Source organism: Dermacentor albipictus, unplaced genomic scaffold (assembly GCF_038994185.2).
Source record: "Dermacentor albipictus isolate Rhodes 1998 colony unplaced genomic scaffold, USDA_Dalb.pri_finalv2 scaffold_14, whole genome shotgun sequence".
Lineage (NCBI taxonomy): Eukaryota > Metazoa > Arthropoda > Arachnida > Ixodida > Ixodidae > Dermacentor > Dermacentor albipictus.
The window spans coordinates 4,526,348-4,542,477 of NW_027225568.1; positions in this window are offsets into that span (position 1 = coordinate 4,526,348).

Here is a 16,130-nt window from a genome sequence, read left to right on the forward strand (position 1 = left end):
AGGTAGTAGATAGTGTGACAGGCATGATGCAATTGCAAGAGTCTTATTTTGTTTCAGCTACATGCCGGTAAAGTACACTGTACCTGTCGCCATTGCACAAAATACCCGCATTTTTTATTTGTTCTGCGCGTCTCGTGCCACCGTCACTAACCCGCTTCTTTCATGTCCGGCGACAGGGGTTAGTGAAACGCAGAAACGTTTCATTCTAAAGTGATTACTTTATTACTACCGTTTAGAGGCTACTCTCGCCTTTTCTCGCATATTCACTGCAGATCCTCCCGACAGTGCGCGTTTATCAATGTTTACCGATGCGATGCAACAACAAGCTACAATGCAGCCCTGCGACATTGAAGATGCAGAAAGGGACGCGCACTCAGGTTGGTGGCAACATGTGATTATAGACTCGTACGAAGTGCGGACGCCTTGAAATCACTCAATGCCTGACACAGCCAGGCCGGCGGACTGTGCTGGTCGGTCTGTTTTTGCATTCCTTGCGAAGGGCCTTTCGTCCCGGCGAGAGTGCAATGCCGGGACTACCCACGGCGCAGCGTCGCGGCCGCGTCGTCGGAGCCATCCCTCAAAAAGTCGTGGTAGTGGTCCCGATGGATAATACGGGGCTAGACTCCCACTTGCACAATAGAGAGAGAAAGATCCCATCCGAAACAGCCAGGGGCTGTTCAGAAGTCAGAAAAATTCAGAAAACAGAGAAGTCGGGCTCCGCTTTATGCAGATGCTCAAAGACTAGTTTTGATGGTGTCTGCAACTTCCTCTTTCTTGAAACAAAAGTAAGAGCACAAACACGCGCACGCGGAAAAAAGAAAACGCTGCAAGCGAACGAAAATCTTTCACGAGCGCCCGCTGCGACTGAGGCGCGTTCTTTCCTCGTACCCGCCGTGGTTGCTCAGTGGCTATGGTGTTGGGCTGCTGAGCACGAGGTCGCGGGATCGAATCCCGGCCACGGCGGCCGCATTTCGATGGGGGCGAAATGCGAAAACACCCGTGTGCTTAGATTTAGGTGCACGTTAAAGAATCCCAGGTGGTCAAAATTTCCGGAGTCCTCCACTACGGCGTGCCTCATAATCAGAAAGTGGTTTTGGCACGTAAAACCACAAATATTATTATCTTTCCTCGTGCACCCCGAAGTCGATCGACACAAGCACAGGTGCTTCCAATGCCGGTTCAGCTGCTTTTGTACGATAGCTGTACATATTGGACAATTCCACATGTCTATTTTAAACAAGTAGGTTTTAAAAATATGTACGTAAATTTCTAGGGAGTTAGGTGAATGATGTGGGGTTAGCCTGGCATAAATAGCCGGTAATTGTTCCGCCTAAGCCTCCTGAGAGTGTCACTATGTGGGTCACTAGGTGTCGAAGAGCCCCGTGTCTCGCATGATGGCAATCAGGAGTCGTTGCACTCTCTTCCTGAAAGCCGGGGGCCCCCCTCCGGGGAAAACGACTACTTCAAAGATCCGGTCCGAAAGGCCATTCTTTTTCAACCTGTCCATCATCGCTTTACTTTCTGTGTCGAAGTGTGGGCATAGCCAAATGAAATGTTCGATGTCGTTCATGCCACTACAAAAGGCACAGAGCGGAGAAGCACATCGTCCAGTCTTGAATAACCAAGCCGGGGTGTACGCGGAGTCGGTTCGGATGTGGTACAACAAGGTTGCTTCGTCCCGAACGAGTCTATGAGTCACACAGGCTAGGCGCGAGGACTGGTGGATCGCCCGAAAATTAATGCGCATTGCATCCTTGGCGTTCTCAAAAATCTTTGGCGCTCTTAATTTTGGGACACAGGTAGACACTAGGCGTGCAAGACCGTCACCTTTTTTAATTTCCTTCAATTCCTACGTAGGATGGGATTCATTGAAATTTCGCCTTAAATCCCTTGCTCATTAGAACTTTGACCAGGGCCAGAAATTGCCTCGTAAACTTCTCTTGAGGTAGGCCATGGTCTAACTGCCGTAACACTGAGGTTGAGTGTGTTAGCACCACGAGTTCACATGCGGAATAGGTGCGTAGTTTCCGCAAGGCCGCGGTAATTGCAGTGCTTTCTACTGTTGTTGACGAAACTACACGATCCAGGCGGTGAGACCATGGTACATCAAGGTGGGTATGCAGAATGCGCTGCGCAGATATCTGTTTGTGCACACACCAACCCCTCTGTGTACACTTGTAGGTGGCTTTGAAACGCTGTGCTCAAGTAAGCATAGACATAGGATTGTTTCCCCAACGTGCAACTGCCATGGGACGAAGGGCGTTGACTTTTACACTGATACAGTCTAAACACTTTACCATGCGTGTCGCCATAGTAGCTTGCAGTCGACGGTGATGCCCAGGAATCGAACAGTAGTGCCACGACGAATTGGATGGCCTCGAATATTCAGCAACAGGAGTGTCGACTTCGGCTTCACTCCCGGGAAAAGCATGAAGGCAGATTTTTCTGCTGATAATGATAGACCAAGCGTGGATAAGTGACGATCGATAACGGAGATTGTACCCTGGGCTATCTGCGCGAAACGTTCATGTTGGTACCCCGAGATCCAAATACAGATGTCATCTGCATAGAGAAACAATTTAACTGCCGTCCAACCTACCTTCAATGTGTCCGGAAGGTTGGCTATGGCAATGTTAAAAAGCAAGGGAGATAGGACACTTCCCTGTGGGACGCCCTTGAAGACAAGTATAGATCTATCGCTATCTTCACTAATGCTTCAAAGTCTGCAACTTCAGTATTACGTGCTGCCCATAGCCCAAACATCTGTAAATCTAAATCATTGCATAACCATAGCCGCATTTTTACAGCGGAAGATTACAGTATTCTGATCACTGTTCAGCCCATTGTGCATTGCAAGAGAAACTCTGTAGTGTAAACTGATTGTTTAAGCGCTCTGACAGCCCTGTACTACTGCAACGCTAGCCGAGATCCTGTGTTCAACAAGTTACTTAAACACGTACGTTCATGAACGAGATGAAACGGAGCCGAGGATCCCGATTTTTATTAATCGTATCTTAAGAAGCCAACAAACAAAGACACCAAGGACTACATAGGGAAGGTACTTGTACTTAGTAATTGAATTAAAGAAATTTAAAAAAATAGAAATGAAAGTGGCTGGAAAAACTGGCCTCTGGTGGGACACGAAACCACGTCCTCGCATTACGCATGCGATGCACTTACCATTTTGGCTACCACGGCGCCGCTTTCCCATCCCCTTTCTGGAGTATTTATATTTTACTTTTAGAACTATACTTCCGGTGAATCCGGCAACATTGATGCCTTCAGGTAGCATGAGTGGGTTTATTGACCAGTTGCCGTCTCCCAAATGGATCACGTACTCGTGACGTCTGCGGCAGAAAGGATATGTTGCACATTCGTTGTCTAGGTTTTGGAGTGGTGGCGCGGGCTAACACTCCCACGGTTAGTTCTAATAGTAAAAACTAGCCCACAAAATGTATGGGAAAACGGCGCCGCGGTAGCTCAATTTGTAAGAGCATCGCACGCATAATGCGAAGGCGTGGGTTCGTATCCCACCTGCTGCCAATTGTTTTTTCATCCTACTTTCATTTCCTTTAATTTAAGCTTTCTTTAATTCAATTAGTAAAGATATTCATGGAGCATATAAACTAAACCTTGCTCTTGTCGTGTGCTGGCTGCCAGGCCACTCTGGGATCGGAGGAAATGAAATGAGGAACAAAAATGCTGACGAAGCGGCACATAGGGACACGATTGATGTAAGCTGCAGGTGTGTCACTGCCGCATTTCTTTCTATTAGAAGCCTACCATGCATTTCTGCATGGTAGGCTCCTAATATTAATATCCCGATCGTGTTCTTACTTTTCCGTGTAATCTGAATGTCTGAGAAGAGCGGCTCACATTTGCAGGAATCACAATGTGGGGGCAAGTGCGCGCCTTCTTTATTTCCTACAGACAACACATGCTCCCATGCTCGGTCATTTACGCATCGGCCAGATTGCCTTATGTAGGACGACGAAAAGACAATAGTTAGGTGATATACCGCTTTTACGGCGAAATCTGCAATGCGTGTGGCGTGGCTCTTGCCAGAAACCAGTTTTTTTTTCGGTTGCAATAGATTCGTGGGCATAGGCAGGCGCGCTTGCTCGTCGCTGAAAACACCATAGACACCTTATACCTGCCGGCAACCTTCTTCAGGATATGCGAAACCCTATGCAAGTAACGTAGCACAGCCAGTCGACCCTTCCTTTGCTCAGTCTCAGCCTTTATTCGGGCGCCTTTTACTTGCTGCTGTAAGACCGTGACCAGCGCAATTAACGACAACCAAACAGGGTAGTCCAGCTGAAAACAGCCGTTCTACATGATTATGAGAACTTTCCCGCAGGCCTAATAAGACACTTGGTGGCGTGAATCGTCCTATCTCCTTCGTCTATGTATGTGCTAACTTGCACCCTTCTTCTAATAGGTATGCGTCACCAACAAGTACGACAAAACGTAATCTTACAGTTGTTGTCTGGGTAACATAAACATGTCTCGTTTGCGAATAAATCTTTAAATGAAAGTTCAAATTTCGGGGCTGCGAGTTTTCATGGAGGGTAAGAGACATCTGAGTTCCAAAATTCATGTTGTGGTAGTAGATGTTTGAGCAGCTGAATCACCTTATTGGTGCGAGCCCTGTCTCTCTCAATAAGTGCAGTTCCTAGTGAACGCCTATTGTGCTGCTCTGAAACGCGAAAGACGAGCTGACAGGTTACGACCGTTCTCATAATGGGAAATGGAGGATGACGTGCCTCTGCAATTCCTAAGGGACTTGAGGTTGCCCGAGGAACGCATAAATATACTCTAGGGCTCCTAGCTATTAATCGTTGAAGCCACGCTTCAGATGAACGGGAGATCCCGTGCAGAACCGGTAAAGAATATGCTATGGTTCACTTTATAAGTGCATTAAGTTCTTATACTAGTGGCGAAACTGATCCTCCCCATGTCGTGCCTGCAATGCGGCGTCAAACGTCTTATGGCTAACCCGGCCGCGAGCCTAATGTCCTCAAGCATGGCTCGGGCTTGAAGCCGGGGGCCCGGGCTGGGCAATGGGCCGTTAACTGACGGGCCTCCATCGGGTTTTGAGCAGACGCGGGCACATATCCAAGGCGTTTTGGGTGCAGATAAAGCGACAAGTTGGAATAAGTTGGCCCATTACAACAAGTATAGACAAGTTGGCCTCATAATTACCTTAGCGAACACAATTTTTACAAACTGTGGAAGTTTAAGATTGCATTAAAAGCTTTTTTGCATTATTATTGTGTACTGTGGAAGTTCAATTGCATTTCCTTTGTTATTCTCAGCGAGAATGCCAATCGTCTCTTACCGCGGCCTGCTGTAAAGGGGGGTGAAAATCTGGTCAAGCGCTTTAGTGTTCTTTTTTTCTTACGTGCTGCACGTTCATATATGGATGGAAAATAAGATTGTACTTTATTGAACTGTATTGTATTGTATTATTGTGTGTTTCTACAAAAAGAAACTTTTAACCTCGAACATAAAAATTAAAGGCCGCTATGGATACGATTTTAGTGTTACCGCTTTTGGTGCGCATATTTTATTGCTATTGCAGTATTCTACCGCTTTTTCATTTATTACACCACTCTGAACATGTATGTCTCAATGGTCACTGCAGTACACATTATTATTATTACTATTATTATTTGTTTTGAACACACGTACACATATACAGAGTTAACAGGAAAGGGAAAGCGAGGAGCAGGCTGGCAACTGCCACCGGAAGAGGCACAACGCCTGCCTACTCTTCTGAAGGGAAGTGACAGCAACACAGAAAAGGAAGATAGAAAGGAGGGGAGGAAAGGAAGAGCAACAGGACAAATTCTCGCTTCCACCTTAGCCACATTCGCGATATTCTTTGTAGACAGCCTTAAAGCTATAGACAAGAGAAGTTCTTTCTCGTCTGCTCGCCAGTTTCGGTGTACACCAGCTCATTTCCCACTTCCGCTCGTGTAACTGCGTGTGATGTTAAGGAAATTTGCAGCCTTTATTTTAGCTGAAGAAAGAGAAAATGTCGTTAGCTGTGATAGCCTGATTATACTCCCAAAGCTGGATCATGCTGCAAACGATCATTATTTCATGCGTCCAAACCTATTCTGGCGCCGAAGTTGGAATATCTGCATTTGAAATGTGAAATGCTGTTGTTTTCTGTAGACCTAAGAGAATTTTAAGATTTGCCTTGCTGCAAGAACTATTTATCAATTAGGACCTATCAAAGAAATCTTATATATTATATGTGCTGAACACAAAGCGTACGCAGGAGCTTTAAATAAAGTGCCTTGGCAAAAATTTTTAGCCAGCCCTAACTTTTTTCGGCCTTTTCATGTTATGTACACATTACTCTGATGGAAAAGCTTTTATTGCAATGTCTTTTGATCGCTGCAATTTTCTAGTTATGTGTTTCGATGTACCACTTACATATGCCATTTTAGATACACCTACAATAGATGTCCATCTAAAATCATACGCGTTCGAGATTTTGGTGTGGCATATACGACTCTTTTTTTTTCGTTTCTTCTAAATTCTTGGACCTTTCAATATGACTGTTTCAATTTGCATTGCACCTGTATGTTCATCGGCATTCTCAACCAGCAATTTCACGCCGCTTGTTTTTCTTAATCCTCTACACATTCATTGTTTGGTGCTAATACGAACATGAGCATATGTCATGCCTTTTTTTTAATGTGCTTCTTACCATTCCCTTTCCCTTTCAGTGAACTTGCCATTGTTTAGCATTAACAAGTTCATGGATCAAAGCTTCATGACATTAGCCGGGCTGCGCGCGCGGGCGCGCGTCTGAGTGCGCGCTTTCTGCTACGCACCCAACATCGCAGCTCCGACGCCGTAGCAGAAATCTTCCTCACGGAAGGGCTTGCTGCACACCCGAGTTGTAGACGATGGCTGCTTGCCAGTCCTACATGTCGCGATCCAAGCTTCGCGCAGCTTCTTGTACCGCGGGTACGTGTGAAGGTAGACACCGGGCTCTGTTGCGTACGTCCGACACTGTGGCACCGAGCATTATAGCCTACCATGTTGGATGCCTTCAAAGGCAGCCACTACCTAATATAGTGCTTTCAAGTGTTGTCAAGTGGATACTTGAAGCGATATAACCTCCCCACTTAATCAGAACCTCGGCGCAGGTGGCATTTAATGTTTTGTTTTCATCTTACTTCGGCGCTTCCGAAGCAGCCGACACAGCCACTGTGTCCGCGTGATCCCTCATACCACGACACGCCGACGGCAGCGCCAGCTTTTAACGCATAGCGTTGAGGAGCCCGTGTCGCTAAAGATCCCGCGTCGGCGTCCTGCGTCTGACGTCGCTTCGGTAAAAAAAATTTTTCGAATCATTCACATTACGGCCATCCACGCAGAGAATTTATTGAATTATTGAATTCCTGGAGCTAAAATACGTGGAAAGATCGTAAACTACGACATGCACACGACCTAATGACATAGTAGCTCTCGGATTGTAATTTGATTGTATGAGAGAACATAATTCTGTAACGCGAAAACTCAAAGAAACCCCTTTTCCTGCGTTTCTACAATTCACAGACTGGCCGCGGCGTCCGCCATTTGCACGCGCCGCCGCGCGGGTCTATCGGGGGAATGGTCGGGGGCCACGGAACTGCGCGCCCGGTTCCTTGCAATACCTCCAGCTGGCGCTCCCCTCCGCTGCATCGCGGCCCACACACAATGCCACGTAGGCTTGTACCATGTCGGCTGCTCTTTGCAATGCCTGTTTGATGCCTCCAGCATTGCCTAGCCATCAGCAGCGCCATGTCATCGCCCGTATAGATGGCATGGCGGATGAGCGGCAACTTGTTAAGTTTTTTGGGTAGGTTCCTCATTGCACAGTTGAAAAGAAAAGGAGATAGTACTGCACCCTGGGGTGTACACCTAGCGCCGAAATCGATCTGCGGGCTGTTGATATCTCCAATGTTGAAGGTGGCTGTACGGTCGCGAAGAAAGGTAATGATGTATCTGTGCGCCCATGCCCCAGCATTCGTGTCCGATAGGATTGCACTGCAAATTGTAGTCAACAGAGAAGTAGTACCCCAGGTCCACACCATCAGAGTGCTAGGGCTCTTCCTAGAAGAAAAGAACTCATGCAAAGAAACCATGATGAGACTGGCGAACACCTCTCGCCAGATAATCGGGCTGCTGCGGCGTATTACTAGCCGCAAGTTTGGACTCCAAGAGAAAGAGGCATGCAGGCTAATCCAGGCTTACTTCGTCTGCAGGATAGCATACACACGCCCTTTCCTTCATCTACGAAAGACCGACATCGCAATGATCGACACTTTACTGCGTTCAGTCTACATAGTAACCGCCGGACTTCCTACAGGGACAAGCAACGAAAGACTGATGCAATTATGACTCCATAACACCGTCACCGAAATCGTGGAAACGCAAAGAGCTGCGCAGTGGTGAAGGCTGTCATGCACACAACAAGGGCATGAAATCCTACAGCTCCTGAATCCTACAGCACCCCCCCCCCCTCCCAACACAGGAACTACTAAGAGAAGGAAAATTCCGAGAGAGATTAGGAACAAACTGGCCATTCCACCATTCCTGAAAAACATCGGAGAACACAACGAGGGACGCCAACGCACACGAAGACGCTAGCAGACAAACCGGCGGCGTCTGTGGACGCTGCGCCTGTGGTGAACGGCACATATGCGATATCGGCTGTAGACGGAAAGGGGCGAATACGCCGAACCGAGGAAATCGCAGCGAGGTCTATCTTAGAAGCGGAAAAGGCCGCCATTGCTAGTGCAACCGCAGTCGCAGGGACGCTTTTCATAGTATCGGACTCAATGTCAGCGATCAAAAGCTTCAGATCGGGCCAAGTATGCCAAACCGCGGCAGAAAAACTACAGAGGCCGGAGATAAGCATCGGGCTTCTCTGGGTCCCTAGTCACGAGAGAAACACCGGCAACGAAGCTGCCCACCTCGCAGCCCGCGCAACTACTAACCGGGCCGAGCGGCAGCCTCCTCCGGAAAACCTTGAAACACTGTCATGGATGGACGTTATGAGCGTCCCCTTTGGGACGGGGCGGGGGTTTGCGCCACCAAGCTCTTGCTACTATACTGCCTAATATCTTAACTAGGTTAAAAAAGAAAAAAGAAAAAAAAGAACATTGTGAACTCCCACAACCAAATTTTCTGACAAATTGCGAACTTTGCTTTTGTACATCTCCGTTTTTTGTCGTTTCCATACTTTTCTTCCACCAATGTTCCAATCGCCTCTTACTAATCTCTATTGCTTACTAATCTCTAATCTATGTCACTAAGTTACGGGGATTGCCTCTGTAGCAAAGGGGACAACGACAGATTTACCCGCCCCCATGTGGCGGCCTAAGCAGACAACAGGCCGTGGCCCTGCGCAGAGCTCAAACGCTCCATGTGCTCAGCCTCAGGAGACTATCAGCCATCCTGAAGGATGACAGTGTCTCGACATGTACGCTTTGCGGCTTAGCTTAGGCTGGACAGGATCACATTCTACGGGGATGCGACCGCCATCCGCCCCCAAAAGAGCTCCTGCGGCTAGCCCCCTCACCTGAGGAATGGGAGAAAACGCTGTGAAGTGTCTACCAGGAATCACAGTCAAAGCTGGCGGAATGGACGGCGACAGCTGCGGCCCCCTGGGCCCCGACCTAGCCTCCACCCATCACCTGGCTCCCGCTTCCCCTTTCACTTCCCTACTATTTAATAAAGTTGTTTCCTCCTCCTTCACGCAAGAGGCCGCGTTTCTGCCAGAAATCCCGCCTTCGTGCATAGCATTCGCGGCCAACGTTTTACGGTAAACATTACGGTTACATGCGCTCCAGTTGCCGGGAAGCGTGAGAAATAGTCAGGGATCTTTGAAAGCTATCGCGTTCCACTCTTAAAGGCGAAGCTTGAGCTTCCTCAAAATTTTCCCAGTGGTGGAGCTCGCCCCCAATATTGATTCTATTCTACACATTACTGTCGACAGTAATCGTCAGATGGCTTCCGCCGCAACTCCTTTTGAAATAGCGTAAGTTTGGGCATGTTGGTGTTCCATTACTGCATCTAGCGCACAACACAAGACAAGGACAGAGTGGCGCTAATAGCGCCTGTCTTCGTCGGGTTTCACTCTGTCCTTGTCTTGTGTTGTGCGCTAGATCCAGCAAACAATTCTTCTTCTTTTTTTTTTTGCAACACGTACCAACCAGGCCAAGTTCGCACTTTATTGCTGTTCATTTTCAGTACATCCAGCGTGGCTATCGCAATAACTAATGCTGTTCATACACCCCATTCTCACCCCCAACCTCGCGCAGGAAGACATTGTTTTTCACCGTCTTTAATTAGAGCTTCAATCGTCTTCCAGCCTTATTTTTATTCGGCATTTAGTGTTTGCTTAAACAACAGGAGAATATGCGAGAGAGCGCGTAAATGTATTTCGGCGTTCCGAGAAAACCGATGGCCGAGAATCATGTTCATTCCTTGTCGAATGCAGGGAATCGCCAAGTACAGAGAGAAGGAATAATCAATGCGGCGCGTGCTTTGAAACTAAGCTGCGTCATTCTTGAACTTATGTGACCAATAGAATGCAGTTTCGCTGCAGCAGTGGCCATCTGAGTTGTCGCGCAACCTATGCAAATAAGGTGGGAGCTTCTGTCGAGCTAAGGGCTCTAAATTAAATACGGAAAGAGTCAACACTGTGGCTCTATGCCACTCTGCTGCTGCCGCGTGTACATATGGGGATCAAATGCAAAAACTCTTGTGTGCTTAGATTCCTGGGCACGTGAAAGAACCCCGTGTAGTGACAACTAATCCACAGCCCTTCACAACGGTGTCACTCATAACCCACTGTTTACTTTCGGAACGTTAATCCACATTATTTATTGCATAAAATGCAGTCTATTATTTAATGTACTAGGATTAAATGAAAAAAGAATTGTCATCCACCTGACGGATAGCACGAATTAACAAAGTAAAGCCGATACGGCTTTCCCGGAAAGATAATCAATTGTGTACTAATGAGTACTAGAACTTTGAACTGCTGTTCTGATGTTGATATACTTGCAATAAATATATTGAGAAGGAACGGTATTACTCGACGCTTTTATTCCAAAAGCACGAGCTAGCGCGCCGAATATAAAGATGCAAAGCGATGGTGATGGTTATGTATAGATGAGGAAGATGATGTCCATAATATAAATGCTCAAGATATGTATATAAGGGGAAGGTCTTTTCTGGTTATTGTTGTTGATAATTATCCAACTTATTATAATTGCTGTGACAGGCCAATCCTGTGGAGTTACATAGAACCGGTTTACCATAATCAGTGTCCTACCGAGCTGAAAGGACTAAGCCACTCCCCGACGAACGTTAGAATGAATATGGTTGGCCGCTTGTGGTTCAGAACATCAAGAATATGATGACTCGGGAGCCATATAAGCCTTCCAAAGTGGCCCCGACTCTGTCGTTTGTTCCTATGAAACTAAGCTACCGTCCGGGATCAGCGTTATTTACGGGTTGGATCCCCGGATAAAGACGAAAGTTTACAGCGTAAGCTTTTAGGGGATCATTCCAATAGCCATGTCGGTTGGCGGTGGTGTCCGCCGCGGCCGACGCCGTTTCCTCCGCCGCCGGTGTCCCGTGTCCGTAGCAGCTATCGCCGGATAGGGAAAAAAGAGTACGCCATGCCCGCCGAGATCGAACTCGGGCCCACTGCGTGGGAGTCAGCTACTCTACAACTGAGCCACGCCAGCGCTTGTTAGCATGCAGTGGAAAAATGCCCTATAAACGCGTCCTCGCGCGCGAGGAGACACGCCATGTGACATGCGCACCGCGTAGCCTCGATACGTGCATGTTTCGCTTTGCACTATAGCATGTTATTACACCAGGTAGAACAACATGTAACAGATACAATGGGGTGCAAGGCCGTTAAACAAGGTTTGAGGAAGAATAAGAAGATGCACACAAGAATGCTAGAAAAACATACGTTATATACCGTATTAAATTATGCTGGCTAGGTGACTATAGGAGTTATAAAGCTGGAGTTGTTGGTGACATGTGGCGCCGGCCGGGCGGCCATGTTGCAATCTCGTAGTCGGACGGCGATGGGTACTGCGTTTGATTGCGGGGAAGGGCGCCCAGAAAAACGCAGGAAGCGCAGGCACTGTTGCGTATACAAGGGTCAGAATGAAGAGGGATACGACCCGAGCATATTTTACTCATTCCCGCCGAGGCCGTGCGAGAAATAGCGGCGGCAACGGCTGGATCCAAGTGGTCAGGCGAGGGCGGTAAATTTAATCATGCCCATGCTTCTCCGAGCACGTAATAATTTATTCTGCCGGGACGTGCGTCTCCTTTGTTAGTAGCATGTAAGCTAACGCATAGTTTACTGTATGTGCAGGCCAGACGCCCAACCGTGGCAACCAACACTGAATACAAGAATTTGTAGCGAGCATTTCGTTGGAAATAGGAGGAGCGACATCATGCAACACCGAGTACCACCACACACTCTAAGAAAAATTTACACCCTTTGGAGTGTATATTTGCCACAAAACAATAATCGTCATCCGTCTTGCCCACGTTTCCTTTCTTAAAAACGCTGCGCTCGTTACTTTCCTGTCGGGAATGCTTTGCATTGCTGATAACGCGCATGCCGTTCGTTACTGGAAAGTACCGAGCTCGGCGCGTTAAAGAAAGGAAATGCGGACAAGACAGATGACGATTAGTGTTGTGTGGCAAATATACACCCCAAAGGGTGCAACTGTTTTTAGAGGGCAGTGCCACCTCAGATTCCACAGGAGCAGTGGAGAGAAAAAACAGGCAAGTTTTCCTTGTGCAGATCCATTAACTACGAGCTAGACGCTCTATGTGGTGGCGAAATCTTATTAATGTAACATCGCTTCGGCTACAGGCTTAATACAGCGAAGCTGTTTATGTGGATCATGTGCCGTCGTTCTCTGAATTCGACAAAACTATCACCATCAGCAATGACTCGAGCGTCATCGTCTTGCTCCGCAGCTGGCTCGTGGCGCCCTTCTGCGCTACCACACGAAAGCGCACGTGCCACTGCTCCCGCGTTCGTCGTCGTCCTTGCAAACTGAATGTGTCATTTGTTTTTGACAGCTTAGGGACATTGTTTACTGATATGAATATTTTGTTGCTCCTTTTTTTTTGGTTAGTAATGGTCAGGGCTTGCTGCTGCATTGCCTCGTGACAACAGCAATGACGTAAGTTAAACACGTGTAAATCTGCATATCTAGCAGTCGATAAAATGTGTTACGTACATTTTTTTTTAAAATTCTGACTGCAATCTTTCATTATGCAATTCCCCAATGTCCTGATCAAGCTGACCCATTGGACCTCACGGAGGAAATCTATGTTAGGAACGAGAAACCAGTGACAGTAGATTCGGCACTACCTTGCCCGCCCCTTGCCCATCAGGACGTGGGGTGGGAAGAGGGAGCAACAGCTGGTCCAGCACCAGCATCATCGACTAGCTCAACCCTGTTCCATCATGCTGTGCGGTTGAACCCAAGGGCTCGTATACTATCGGTGTTACAAGTCGTTACTAAGACAGTCTGCTCCAGAGTGGCAGCTCACACTCTGTTGCCTTCGACCCTGCTCGCAAACTCGGTGTTCGGCGCTGTACATTTTGCACGCACGCACGCACGCACGCACGCACGCACGCACGCACGCACGCACGCACGCACGCACGCACGCACGCACGCACGCACGGCACAAAAAGAGACAGCCGCTGTTACGTCGCGCCACCTGGCCAGCGCTGGTTCTCTATGTCACCACCGCGTTTGAAAGGATATGCCAATAAATCATCATCATCACCATTGTTAGCATCGTCATAATCATCTTGGTATCCTATCTTGCCTCTTGCCTTACGATGTGAGATGCGCGCCCCATAGCGTCTATACGTGCGCCCTTTGCATTGCAGTTGCCTATTATTACACTAGGTGGCATGCCACGTAGCAGTTGCATAGGTAGCGGTACAAGAGTGATACAGAAGGCTTGAGGAAGAAAAAGAACACTGTGGAGATTTATAAATATTGATGTAATGAAATAAATTCATGGCATACCTGATTAACTCAAGCAGGCTAGGCGACTGTTTGCCCCCAGCTGGTTTCGAAGGGTATGCCAATAAACCATCATTATCATCCACAGTAACACACCATGCCATGTGTCAAGAGATTTGAGATGTGCGCCGCGTAGTCTGGATACCTTTGTTTACGCTTCGCTACACGTTATGGCGCCTCCTCGCAAAGTACGAACCGCTGCTGAAGAAGCGAATCGTAGAGCTACGTGGGCGGCCGCAACCAGGCAACATCGGGCTCAGCAGACCGCTGTGCAGAGATCAGGACAAGCCACAGCTCGTCTTCGACGCCCGGTTCAGATCGTTCTCGTGAACACGACGCGAAGACCCTTTTGTGTGTGGTGGCGAAAATGAAGCTCCTATGGAGCCATTTCTCCAGCTTACGCTGTGACTGTGCTGCGCGCGTCGCGCAGGCCTGTGACTTTTTTTTTATGCAACACATTCGTTGCATCACACCAGGCACTTTGCGGTCGGTATAGGTATGTCCCGTCTCACTTCGGGCCTCTTCAAAAAAAAAAAAATATATATATATATACGGGTCTGATGGTGGGATGGAGCCTCGGTCGGCCGCCACACAGAGGCCCTAGCCTTTGCGGCGCGATCGCACGCGTACGTCTCTTGTATGAGCGCAGACAAGCTCGTTTAAACATACCAGTTTCATTCTGGTACCGGAGACGCCAAAAACGAAACCGCGAATAAACGTCGCAGTTAATAACTTTATGCGCGCTTCAGTTGCATAGTAACAAGTTGCTTGAAATAAATGTCAAGAATATAATACACGAAGAAAACGGCATTTGCGATAAAACCTGGTTAAGGAAACGTCGAGATAAAATATTCTTGGAATTTCCCTCAACTCTTTACTACCGTGATCTTTATCATAACTGTCGCTTGCTTGTCGCTAACTGACAAGAAGCCTTGTCAGCAATTTCTCTAATTTTTTGTCCTTGGTCTCGTCTTACTGTTGCTTTGCTGTTGAGGGAAGTTCCATGACCGCTTTCGTTAGGCAGTGAAGACGGACGTATGAAGGCGTGGTCGACATGAGTGGGCGAGGCAACAGTGGCGCGGGCACCATGTTGATTCGCTGTCTGTTTGTCACGTAGTTCGCCTGCTACCTTCTGCCTCCTTGTTCGAGAATGCTGCTGCGCATGTCCCTGACGTCGCGCAGCACTTGGCGTTATCATCGTTCCCTCACCGTGTCATGAATGTGCCGCCTGGTTAACGCGTGTTCGACCCTATCTTCCTTGCGGATAACAACGGCAGATTGCTCTTCGCTTCATCGGTCCATATGCCGCATGCTGCGCTGGTGAAGATTTACGTCACAATCCGCCGCCTAATCATCGACAGACCAGGTTCCACGACAACATGGTCTACGGCTATAAAAGCGTCCCCGGCAGTTCCCTTCTTCAGTGGGCGAGGCAACAGCGGTGTTGATTCGCTGTCTGTTCATCACGCATGTAGGTTACCTTGCCGATTCTAGGTGCATCCGTTCTGATGACCGATATACGCTGCTGTTCTCTCCCCTACATGACTGCAGCCATGATTTTGTCTGTATTTCTTTGTATTCTGCTCTGTTAAATGCTGCCCGCAGGCGGTTAACGAGCGACGATGTGGAAGTTAGCTGTGGTGCCAACGCTCGTTCTCAGTGCGATCCTGCCTCCCAGACCCGATTGACAGATGTTGATAAACAACCCGAAGTAGTGGAAATGCTCTCCAAACTCTTATACAGCCAAAAGAAACTTGCTCTGGATATTGCTAAAATCAATATGTCTATATCATTGGTCAACACGAGGTCTGAGACTTTGGAAGCTGGTGTGTCCTCTCTGGAGTCACCCTTAAAGTCTAGTGGTGCGCAGGATTCCACTGACAACCTACACACTCGAATCCAGCAATTAAAAATATCAACTCTCTCTTACAGAAACGACAATTTAGAAAGCAGGTCGCGTAGAAACAACAATATTATACATGGTCTCAGCGAGGAGCCTAACGAGAATTATAAGGAACTTTCTTCCAACAT